This window comes from Pistacia vera, unplaced genomic scaffold (assembly GCF_008641045.1).
Source record: "Pistacia vera cultivar Batoury unplaced genomic scaffold, PisVer_v2 Contig314, whole genome shotgun sequence".
In the NCBI taxonomy this organism is placed as follows: Eukaryota; Viridiplantae; Streptophyta; class Magnoliopsida; order Sapindales; family Anacardiaceae; genus Pistacia; species Pistacia vera.
In genome coordinates, this window is record NW_022196129.1 from 183,221 (window position 1) to 193,850 (window position 10,630).

General features: G+C 38.7%; 1 pseudogene; it reads right to left on the minus strand.

Annotated features, from left to right (window-relative positions):
* Window positions 1-286: 286 nt before the first annotated feature.
* On the minus strand, window positions 287-1,480 carry LOC116136482 (annotated as a pseudogene).
* Between the last annotated feature and the right edge of the window lie 9,150 nt (window positions 1,481-10,630).

Genomic DNA, 10,630 nt, shown 5'->3' on the forward strand with positions numbered 1-10,630 from the left:
ACTAATGACGGAAGCTCATTCTAAGGCTCGGAAAAATCTACCAGCAGAAGAAATTTATTATTGAGATGTTAGTACTATTATTATCAAGTGTTATGACACTGCAACTTGGAACAAAAGGCATTCAAATAAGATGTTATTCCCTTGTATTTTTGCTTTATACACTCCACATGAACAGCAGAAATCCCCCCTCAAGGCTAAATCTATTCCATTTTCATCCTTCAGCCTAAGGCTAGTTAAGAACAGAGGTTGATTCAAACTGAGTTAGATGCAAAATATTTGAGAAAAGCTTTACTCCAACTGCAGCAAATTTAAGCACTCATCACTCGTTTTTATGCTTACAAGATGAACACATATAACAGATTTTTATGCACATTACAAAATTACAAGACCAAACATAACCAGCTTTAACAAGGCATACATGTAGCTAAACTTGATAACCACTCAGAAGAGAAAATATGATGAACCTAAAACAGATGCATGATTTTTACCCAAGTTACGTCCCCTAAGGCACCCCAGATCCATGACTTGTGAGTGAACCATGAAAAGGTTCGCCTGAAATACAGCAGCAACAATGATGCTATCCACACACTGACTTCAGGGAAATAATTAATAAAACAATGAACAAAGTTATACCTTTGGACCATAACACTTGACAAACCACTCAGAGGTTATAGCATTTTAAGCTTCAAAGGTCATTACCTTTGCAATTATGTCAGTCCGAACAGAATCAGCTTGTTTGCAGACATCATCTGCATCAATCATTATCATATCTGCCCCAGCTTCTAAGCATCTCTCAGCCCTTCTTATTAAGAGATCCACATCTTCAACAAATTCTATGGAAATAGAGGTAAAGTTCATAGTTAAAATTATTGCTAACAAGACTTCATTCCCCAATTATGGAAGCATCTATGGTCTCAAAAACTAATCACAGACTGTTTTTGCTTCCAATACCCCTCATCTTTCCAACTATGAGTTTCCATTAAAAGCAACTCTAAATATTTATAGGTTGAGCTGAATAAGGCAATTCAAAGAGAAATTAACTTGCATATGGACTAAGTTATAAAAGGACAACTCAAACTCTGCTTAGTAAGAGCTTGTTTGTATTCATTTATTTGTAATTAAATGAGCATGTACCCAAACTTGACGCCATTTAATAAAGAAACCAAGGTGGTTGTGATTTTTAAATCATGTTTGAGATCTTGGATTGCAAAATAAATTTTGGCACACTTTAGCATTTTTAAAAGTACCATAAATCCTATAATGAAGATCGATGTGTGTAAAATTGATGAACCATATAAATTATGTACTCCTTTTGGTTTTAAAAATTTTTTTGCAAGTCAGGATTCTCATAAGCATCGTTGTCTTAATCTCTACCTTTCAGGCTCACCGCTCTTCTTGTTGTCTACAAAGTAACCCACAGATTTAATAGGTAATAGAGCAGTCAAAGCAAGTCTCTGAATGTTGTAGAGTTATCAATTGATTGAAACTGCTATAAATGCTCACTAAAATAGAAATTGAAATGTGTCAACTAAAATTGGCCCAGATTAATAGACATTCTCGGCATTGCCCAGTATTATATAGCAGTTGTCTGATGCTAACCATAATAATGTTTAAATTTCAAAAAGTATAGAAGAAGAATCAAACTTTAGATACAAATCCATAATTTGGAAGCATGAATTAAGCTCTTTATCCTTCAACGCCAACAAAATTTAAATCTTAAGATGTTTCATCTAAAGACCTCTGCTTGAATATCTAATCATGCAAGTGAGAATGCCGTTGTGCTTACACAAGGGTGAGATGTGAAACGCAATGCCCTTAACGGTTGAACACCTCCACTACCCCACATGAAATACTAAACACGCTTCCCCCTGCTGTAACTAAATCTTTATCATCCAATTATGTCATGAATATTTTGATGAACCCATGTCCTAGAGCTCGGCCATGAAGACACCAGATTTTAAATGGCCACTTGTTCATGACTAATGTTTATCTGCCATCACGACAAATTTTACCTTCTTTTAGATTGTAACAATTGTTTTCTACTTGTATTATCATAAAATATGCATAGTAAAATACATGTAAAAATACCATAAATAGTTGGGCCCAAATTTTTTTTTCTTTTATTAAACATACACATTCTTTACACGAAAAGTTATATCATGTACAAAAACCTTAAAAGCAGGGTGGACAGTGTAGCCATTTCTCTTCGCTTAACGACGTCCATCCGATCGTGTCCTCACCTAGATCCTGCAAAACATAGAAAACATCGGGGGTGAGCACAACTAAGGCTCAATAAGTAAAACATCTACTCATCAATCCCTGTAACTCTCTCTCTAATTCTTTCCTTACAAGTCTCGTTTACTCTCCCTTTTATATCTGATTTCTCTTTCTCATAACTCTTTTCTACTAACTCTCTTAGTAAGTCACGGCCCCATCTAACCGGAGGCACGGCTGGGTCTCACTCCCACTCTACGTAACTTATACTCGTTCTAGCCGATCGGACTCAGTTATGCATGGATTCGGAACCCTTGGCCATGTGAGTACATAATCTCTCTCTCGGGTAAACTTGGGTATAGCCCTCATCCGCATGCACTCTCACGGGCTACACCACTTCTCTCTGATACTCATGCCGCTCTCTCAATGTGGCGTACATGCGGGAATACTCTACCCATTACTCACGGGTTCCCCATCACACAACCTACTCTATTCTCTTATCTAGCACTACTTTCTCTTTATTCTCTAGTGCTCAATTTCTCTTTCTCTCTATTCTTAGAGTAGCTCAAACTTAATTTCTCTACTCTCTTTTTCTAATGCATAACTATTGCATGATTAATGCATATAGATGACTCATGCTCATTAATGCACTTATGAAATGCATTTATGTTATGTAGCAAAAATTAAGGCTTTCTACTCTTACTCATGCTTCTCTTGAGCATTTCATCATACAATTCAAGTGCATATAAAGCTCTACTTAAACTATAACTTTTCTCTTCTTTTTAATCATCCAAAATGGGAGAAAAACTCCCTCATACATTCTAAATCCCTGTCAAAGGAAAACACTTCTATAAAGTTTACTCAATTCTTCCTTCAACCTCAATCAAAACTCACCCAACATCATAAAATCTTAACACTTCTCATAAAGGAAAAATACTTCCAACAATTAAACATGAATACTCATCTCATTTACAATCACTAACAAGCATAAAACAACTCATACATGCATATAACTCTGCTCAATTTCTACTCAAAAACTTATTCAGATCTCAACTTGGTTGAATTTACTTACCTTATGAAAAAGTGACTTCTCTAGCACTTTTCCTTTCCCTTTCCCTTATTGTCTTGTCTTCTCTCTACAACTCAAAACAACAACAACAACCATATAAGACTTCATATAACTTTAAGAAAACTCACATCTAAAGCAAGAATCCTTACCTTAGGATGCTTTAGATGATATCTCTACTCAAAATTATTCAAAGGCTCTCTTAAAACCCTTAGAAATCTTGGAACAATTGAAAGCAAAAAGGAGAGAATTGAGAGAATGGATATGGCAGTGAAGAAGAAGGAAATGAAGGGTTTATTACACTTGGCCCTTTTTAGTTCATAAGAAAATCAACACTTCCCAACTTTGCCCTTGATCTTCTTTGAAAATTCCATCTATATCCTTTGATTCATTACACTCACACCCCCATACTAACTCATTCTCCAAGAAATTTCCTTATATTTTACCCCCCACTTTTCCTGCTAACTAGGGGTAGAATGGTCATTTAACCCTTATGGAAAAATATCTAGAACTCTCAATACACATTTTAGTCGGCTCGTCGCCGCGGCGAAGAAACTTTCGTTGCCCTGGCGAAGAAAGACAGAGCCTACACCGCCTTACCCAAAGTCAACTTCGCCGCGGCAAAGACTACTTTTCACCCCAGCGAAGACTGAAATTCCAAAATTCCTTAAATCTCAACCAATTTCAAGGCAAACACTCAACCAACTCAACACACAAACTCAATTAAAGCTGAATCAATAAACATTTAAGCAAAACAGCAAATCTTAAGGACGTACCTCAAGTGGGGCGTTACAATTCTCCCCTCCTTAAAAGAATTTCGTCCCCGAAATTCACATGAACAACTCCGGAAATCGATTTTGCATGTCTCGCTCTACCTCCCAAGTCGCTTCTTCTACCTTATGATTCCTCCAAAGGACCTTCACTAACGGAATACTCTTGTTCCGGAGCTCTTTAATCCTTCGATCTAGAATCTGTAGTGGACATTCCTCATATACGAGATTCTCTGATAACTCAACGTCCTCCACTCTTAGGATATGGGAGGGATCACTTACGTACTTCCGCAGCATTGAGACATGAAAAACATCATGCACCCTGTCCATATTAGGTGGAAGTGCCAATCTGTAGGCAACTTTACCCACTCGTTGCAATATCTCAAATAGACCTATGAATCTCGGTGCTAACTTCCCTTTGTTCCCGAAGCGCATCACTCGCTTGTAAGGGGAAACTCTTAAAAACACCTTATCACCCACTTGAAATTCAACCTCTTTTCTTTTCAAATCGGCATAACTTTTTTGTCGATCTTGGGCTTGCTTCATTCTTTTTCTGATTAAACTTACATCCCCTATCATTTTCTGAGTCGTCTCTGGCCCAAGAGCGGTACTCAACTCATCATTTTCACCTATCTCATCCCAATGCAGTGGAGACCTGCATCGTCTACCATACAAAGCCTTGTAAGGCACCATTTTAATCGTAGACTGATAACTATTATTGTAAGCAAATTCAACCAACGGTAACATTTCATGCCATGACATTCAATAATCCAAACAACAGGCTCTCAACATATCCTCAAGCACCTGATTCGTTCTCTCAGTTTGGCCATCCGTTTGAGGATGGTAGGTAGTACTAAATGCCAACCAAGTACCCAAATTTCGCTATAAACTAGTCCAGAAAGCTGAGACAAATCTCGAATCTCTGTCTGACACTATAGTCTTAGGGACACCATGTAACCTGACTATCTCTTTTATGTAGATCTGAGCCAACTGATCTGAAGTGGTACTCTCCTTTACTGGAAGAAAATGGGCGGACTTAGTTAATCTATCCACAATCACCCATATAGCATTATAACCTCTCTGTACTCTCGGGAGACCAGTGATAAAATCCATTGAAATGCTCTCCCATTTCCATTCTGGAATACTAAGCGGCTGAAGCAACTCTGATGGTCTTTGGTGTTCTACTTTCACCTGTTGACAAGTCAAACATTTAGCTACGAATTCTACAATATCTCTCTTCATACCTGACCACTAGTAGCCTTTCTTTACATCTTGATACATTTTAGTTGCTCCAGGATGAGCAATGTATGGTGTGTCATGAGCCTCCAAAAGAATTCTATGCCTCAACTCATTGTCAGGAGGAATAGACAACCGATTTCTTAAATAGAGGACACCATCAACTAAGCGAAACTCTGTTGTCTTGCCCTCAAGCATTCGTTGCACTAAACTCTGACACCACTCATCAGCCACTTGCTTTTCTTTCACTTCCTCCAGTAATGTAGACTGAACCTCTAACCTGGAAATCCTTCCCGGAATCACTTCGATCTGCTCTCTACACAACTCTTCTATTAGTTTTTCTGCTTAGTGAGCCAGGATAAATAGGCTTTTCTACTCAAGGCATCGGCTACTACATTGGCTTTCCCTGGTTGGTACCTGATCTCATATTCATAATCCTTAACCAACTCTAACCATCTTCTCTGCCTCATATTCAGCTCCTTCTGAGTAAAGAAGTACTTTAAACTCTTATGATCAGTGTAGATGTTACTCTTTGCCCCATAAAGGTAATGCCTCCAAATCTTTAAGGCAAAGACCACGGCTACCAACTCTAAATCATGCGTAGGGTATCTTGTCTCATACTCTTTCAATTGTCGAGAGGCATATGCTATTACCCTACCTAACTGCATTAACACTGCCCCAAGTCCTTGCAAAAAGGCATCTGTATAAATGTCATAATCTACACTCTCCTGTGGTAACACTAACACTGGAGCTGTTGTTAACCTCTTCTTTAACTCTTGGAAACATCCCTCACAGGCTTCTGACCATACAAAAGGAGTCTGCTGTTTAGTAAGAGCTGTTAATGGTTTTGCCAACTGGGCAAACCCTTCAAGAAAACGTCGGTAATAACCTGCCAGGCCTAAGAAACTTTTAATCTCTTTTACAGTCTTCGGCCTTTGCCACTTAAGGATTGCCTGCACCTTACTCGAGTCTACTGAAATCCCTTCCTTAGACACTGTATGGCCTAGAAATATTACTTGGTCGAGCCAAAACTCACACTTAGGAAATTTTGCATACAACTGCTTTTCTTTCAACCGTTGCAGCACTAGTCTCAAATGTTCCTCATGCTCTTCTCTCGATTTGGAATAAACCAAAATATCATCAATGAACACCACTATAAACTGATCTAGGTAGTCATGGAATACTCTGTTCATCAAATCCATAAAAATTACTGGGGCATTCGTCAGGCCAAACGGCATCACTACAAACTCATAATGCCCATACCTTGAACGAAAGGCAGTCTTACCTATATCCTGCTCGACCACTTTTACCTGGTGATACCCTGACCTCAGATCAATTTTGGAGAAGACTGCTGCTCCCTTCAACTGATCAAACAAATCGTTGATTCTAGGTAGAGGGTACTTATTCTTCACTGTCACTTTATTCAGCTCTCTGTAATTAATACACATCCGTAGTAATCCATCCTTCTTCTTTACAAACAAGATTGGAGCTCCCCAAGGAGAATGACTCGGTCGAATAAAACCTTTATCTAAAAGCTCTTGGAGTTGCTTCTTTAATTCCTGAAGCTCTACTGGGGCCATTCGATAAGGGGCTTTAGATATTGGTACTGTTTCTAGTGCTAGTTCAATACTAAACTCAACCTCTCTTTCCGGTGGCAAACCTGGTAAGTCTTTCGGAAACACATCTGAAAATTCTCGAACTATCGACATCCTTTGAAATTCTGGCTGTGGAACATCACCACTCTGTACCACATGGGCAATAAATCTAGAACACCCTTTCCTCAACATCTGTCTAGCCTTCATACTACTAATCAACATACTCAAATGATGGCCCTCTCCAAAACTAAATTTATCTCCATTATCGAGATTGAATCTCGCTTTCTTCTTCCGACAATCAATCTCTACTCTATATCTCCCTAGGAAATCCATGCCCAAAATTACATCAAAGTCGGGCATGTCAAAGACTATTAAATCAACCGCTAACTCTCGACCATGGATCACTATAGACTCTCCTAATAGCATCTCCTGAGTCAACACACTCACCTCATCTGGTAACTCAATCTTAATAGGTTGACTCACTCTAATAGGTTTCAAACCTAATCTCTCTATCATCCCATTTGATACAAAAGAATGGGTAGCCTCAGAATCAATTAAAGCATATAAAGAAGCAACATGAAATAATAACTGACCAGTTATGGCTGACGGACTGGCCTCAGCTGCACCCTGTGCCACCGTAAAAACTCTGGCCGTACTACCTCTTACAGGCTAAGCTACAGGTGGAAGAGAAGCTGGGAGAGAAGCTTTACAATCCCTTTTCAGATGCCCTGGCTGACGGCACCTGTAACATACATTTCTGTCCGTCAAACACTCTCCTGAATGATTCCTCCTGCATTTAGCATAAGGGGGAAATGTAATATCCCACTTGAGGTACGTATTTAAGATTTGCTGTATTAGTTAAAAGTTTATTGTTTCAACTTTAATTGAGTTTGTATGTTGAGTTGGTTGAATTGTTGCCTTGAAATTGGTTGAGTTTTGGTGAAGTTGGAAATCCAATCTTCGTCGGGGCGAAGAAGAAGCTTCGCCGCGGCGAGGAGGAGATTGCACCCAGGGGTAGGTTCTGCCCTGTTTNCACCTACGAAAAGTCTCATAAAAATCTCTGTATTGCTCATCTTTTCTAGATTCTACCAAAGCTTGAGGAAAATGAGTTACCGATTTATAATCAGATAGAGGCGAAAACTTACTCTTAGGAACACCATCGTCGTTGGGAACGTTCCTGTCTACAACGACCTTTTTCTCCTTTTCTTCCTTCGACGATGCAAGGGCTGCCTTTATTGGAATCTCAACCTCTTTAGCACTCCTCAAGACAATCGTACTTACATTTTCTCATGGATTCACCACCGTTTGAGAAGGTAATTTCCCCGAACCTTGCGCCTCCAGCTTACTTATTGCGATTGCCATCTGTCCCATCTGATTCTCCAAACTTTGAACACTAGCCTTCGTCTCCTGTTGAAATTGCAAAGTATTAGTGGCAAGAGACTTAACAATATCTTCTAAAGACATACCAGAATTAGAAGTTTGGCCTGGTTGTTGTCTAGGGGGATATGGCTGCTTATATTGCCGGTAACTTGGGTAGTTTTGAATCACCAGTTGATTCACTTGTGGATTCCCATAGCCAAGATTAGGGTGAGCCCTCCATCCCGAGTTATATGTGCTCGAATAGGGATCGTACTTCCTTTGCGGTTGTCCAGGAAAACCACCTGCTGCATTCACTTGCTCAATAGGCTCCTCTTGAAAAGTTGGGCTCATATCAGTTGGATGTCCTACTACTGAACAAATCCCACAAGCCTTCACTGTTTGCATATTACCTACAACCATTTGACGAACAAGAGAAGTTAGACTCGAGATTTCTTGTTCAAGGGAAGAAATATTTACCTCATTATCATGCCTAGAAGGAAGGTCAAGCCTAGTGCCAAATTGGTGAGAATTGGCAGCCATATTTGCAATCAAGTTCCTCGCGGCCTCAGGAGTTTTATCCACCAAAGCTCCTCCACTAGCAGCATTAATCATGCTCCTATCAGTGTATAGAAGGCCCTTATAGAAGTACTAGATAAGTAGCTGCTCACTAATCTGATAATGGGGGCAGCTTGCACATAATTGCTTAAAACATTCCCAGTATTCATGTAGAGACTCTCCATTGTGCTGCCTTATACCATAAATTTCTTTCCAATTGTTGGCCGCTCCCGAAGCTGGGAAATATTTCTCCAAAAACAACCTCTTCATCTCGTTCCATGTGGTTATAGTCTCGGAGGGTAGATAATAGAGCCAATCCTTAGCCGAATCCTTCAAAGAAAATAGAAAGGCTCTTAATTTAATTTGCTCCTCGGTCACCCCCATAGGTTTCATACTCATGCAAACCACATGAAGCTCCTTTAAATGCTTGTGAGGATCTTCACCTGTAAGGCCATGAAAAGTGGGCAAGAGATGTATTAGTCTAGATTTTAATTCAAAAGTAATAGCAGAATCTAAAACAGGAAACGTTATGCAGAAAGGTGCTTGATTCAAATTGGGGCAACAAGCTCTTTCAAAGTTTAAGTTTGATTTCCAGCCATGACTTCCTCCTCTCTAAATCAGAGTTGCTAGCAAATTGGGAATCAAAAACCAAATTGCTTTCCTCAGAATTTCTCCGAGCTTCCTTCCTTAACCTGCGCAAAGTGCTCTCTATTTCCGGGTCGAATGTTAAATCACCAAGATGGGAGGACCTGGTCATAAAACACAGAAACTCATAAAAGAAATAAATGACAAATAATGAAAAACCAACCAGAAAATAAAATAAAAAAATTAGTTAATTTTTTTTTCTTTTTAATGACAGAAACACAAAAATGCCAAAAACCCAATCAAAACGTTGTTTTCTGGCCTCAAGAGGGTGGGGCTAGAACTTCTATTCTTGCTCAAAATTTTGTTTTCTTCAAAACGGGTACTCGCAGCACTCCTAATTCAACCAAAATTTTTCTTATGAATAGTACTACTGTTCATCCGGAACAATACTACTATTCACAGTTTTTTTTTTCTTTTCTTTTTTTTTTTTCTTGCAAAATAAAAAAACAACAAGAACGAAATAAGAATCACAAAAACAAAACAAAAAATAACTAGAATTACTCCCCGGCAACGGTGCCAAAATCTAGCGTGCTGTCGTAGGCACCCAGAATTAAAACCCTAAAAATACACTTAGTAGTGTGAGTAGGGATCATTCCCACAGAGAGTGTCTAGCAGAGTTTTATGTTACGTGAACCAGTATGGGAGGGAGGGGGTGATTTTAGTAAAAACAGAAACAATTTCAGGAAAAGATATCGAAAATTGGTCTAAGTCAACATTCACCATCGGAATCTTACAACTGATCATTGATGCAAAAATAAATCAATTCTTACTTTGAGTATTCACGGTTGGAACTATTTTCCTTATCTCTCCTTAGTTGTAATTAATTAGGAAACAAACGATCTAATTAATCTTACTACTAAACAACCCTAGACAAGTGCTAAAGATTTAATCTAGTGGCAGCCTTAAGACCTAGAGAGATCGATGAAGCTAAACAACACAAACACAAGCGGTTGTATTTAATTCAGTCAAATGTTCTTCTTAAAACTTAATAATTCCTGACGCAGCAAACTCTTAAACCTTAATTACTTCACAAGTTAAAGGGATCAAACAATTACGGATTTGATATCTAACTTAGCAGTAGATTGCAACAAATAATAAACTAGTAGGCCTCCTAGTAATTAAATGCAACAATCATGACAATATGCATAGAAGAACATCCAATACTCAAAACATAAATTGAACACTAAAAA